A 2728-nucleotide genomic window follows, 5' to 3' on the forward strand; every position below is an offset into this window, starting at 1 on the left:
TCAGACATACCTCTGTTTTCCTGGAGTTTTTCCTCCTCTCTCTTTCTTCGCCTTTTCCAATGCGCCCCAGACGGCTTTTTGTTGGGGTTGCCCCGCTTCATGTTGTGACAGTGAAGTTCTAATTCTCGTTCAAAACGCGAGCGCGAGCGCGCGCGACACGCGAAACACAAATGGACAGAACCAAAGAAAACATAGAGAGGGGTGGTGCAGTGTTGGGGCGCCCGTTTTATTTTTCATATTCTCAAAAAAACGAATGAATCCTGATCTGAGCGGCGCCTAAAAAAAAGGAATCTGGGGGGCGCCTACAAAAATAAAAAAATATACATAGGCCTATTAAAAAAAAAGTTTTTTTTAAAATCTGGACTGCACCCCTGCGCTCCCTCTACAGTTCAGCGCCCTAGGCGAACATTTATAACGCCAGTGCGGCGGGCCGGCCCTGCATGCCTTTTTCGAGGAATAATTTGATCACCAGGTCGAACTCCTTGCGCTTTCGGCGTACCTCTGCAGACAGATCCTGGCGAATGGTGAGTTTAGTATTACCCTCGTGGATTGACATTTTCTTCGCAGACTGAGTATCATTTCTTTATCTCTGACTCGTAGAAAGCGGATCAAAATTGGTCTTGGAGGCTTCCCTGGTTCGGGATATGGTCGTAGAGAGCGGCGAACCCGCTTCAACTCTAGGTTCTGATCGAGGGAGAGTTTGAGCCAGGAAGATAGTTTCTGTTGAATATATTGAAGTAGTAATTGGCTGCCTTCTGACTTCTCTGGGAGCCCTAGTAAAACAAGGTTTTTACGTCTCCCTCTATTTTCTAGATCATCCGTCTTAGATTCCAGCGTCTTTATCAACTTTTCGGCTCTGTGAAGGTCCCGTGCTGTAGTTTGTAAGGTGTCTTCTAATGTCGAAATTCTTTGTTCAGCTTCGTCCATACGCTGAAGTTGATTCTCAAGGGCCTGGTTTGTTGTAGCTAGTGCTTCTTTCATTGTTGAGACTTGACTAGTCACAATCTCCAAACGATTATCAATTCCATCGAGACGATTAATTATCTCAGAACGTTGAGATTTTAACTCGGACATTATCTCAGCAAACGAAGGATTTCTATCATCCTCTTGAGACTCATCCTCCGGTTCTGGTAGGTCTTGGTTGCCTCGTGGGTTTCTTCTTGGCATCCTTCCTTCTTTTTCTTTCTTTTTGTAGCAAGAGTCTTTCCTTAGATGTCAACTCTTAACTATAGTCAATAAAGATGTTAAGCTTTTTCTCTGAGTGGAGGTAAAAAACTCAAATTAATCACTGAGGTTGTGCGGAGCTCTCAGCTCAGGCTGCCATCTTGTTCCTCTCGGGCTAGCAAAGTTTAATTTTTAAAAAACTAATGTAGTTGGGAGCAATACATGCGGGGCCTTGGGTCACTCATTGTGATGGTGCATATTTGTTACAACAAATATCGTTCAGGGAGAAGGGGTTGCTCAACTCACCCTGCAGATGTTTTAAATCTTACTTGCAGCTTCACAGGGAGCGCACGGCACCAGAGTATGAGTTTTAAAAGACACCATTCAATCAGTGATGACCTGACATTTAGAGATGTTATTTAAAGGAGAAACATATCTGCCATAAGTGTAAATTCCTGAATTGGACTACAAACCATTAATGAAATGACTTCTGTTTTTAAAATCCTTGTTAAAGGAGGAAGTAATTATCACATGCTCGGCACCCAAGGTTCCACACACTGTTAAAGGGGTTAGCATAGCTATTTAAGTAGACCAGAATTTAAAATAAATTAGTATAATGAATTATTGATATTCCACGAGTTCTCACACCATTTCAGGGACTTTATCACTGCATTAGAACAGACCACCCAAAGTTACTGAGTAGGAACTTTTAAGTGATGAAATTCTACAACTGTTGTAACTGACCAAAATCTTCTCCCAGAAATGACTGTCTAGAATGCCGTACCCCAGAGTAGAACGTACCGATTGATCACGACGGCCCCTTCTAGAGAACATATTACTTTCATAACTTAAATGGTATGAAAGGAGGGAGGGTACATTTCTCATGAGAAGACAGTTACAAATGCTAGCAGAATAAGACGACCCACCCCAGTATACAGATGTTGATGAAAATGATGAGTTAGTTTGAATGATGTAGAATGATATGGATGTTCGGAGATGAGATTGATCAATGAATGTCCAGCCGATGTGATTCTTTAAATGATGAAATCATGTGAAGAAGTGAGCAAACTAAAATGCTAAAATGGAGTGAATCCATCTCAATTTACTTCATACTATTCCAAGATAGTTTATTTTTATTTTTCAATTTACTTTTCACCATCCAAGATATTTTATTTTATTCTTTAATACTATCCTAATATGGTAGATCTTATGTTTTATAAATCATTGCTAGTCTAAAATGGTTTGTTTCTTTTCACTTTGTAAAAACAAGTGCCTTAACACTGAGCGTGGTATGAGAACGGTTTCTGTGAAAGGAGGGAGGAAGAAATATTCTAATACCAAGCCATTGCTGCAATATTTGAAGAATGATATTGAATGTTAACAATAGAAGTTATGCACAAGGGAAAACTTTTATGTTTGAGCACAGTCAAAGTATTTTTTTGTATTTTTGTAAAGTTAAGGCTATTGAACCATTCCATTTTGATTGTATGTTTGTAATATGAGTTATGTACTATGCAAAGTTCAGATGAAGAACTCATTGATTTCAGTATTACACACCTTTTAG

The sequence above is a fragment of the Notothenia rossii genome (assembly GCF_949606895.1).
Source record: "Notothenia rossii genome assembly, chromosome: 2".
Lineage (NCBI taxonomy): Eukaryota > Metazoa > Chordata > Actinopteri > Perciformes > Nototheniidae > Notothenia > Notothenia rossii.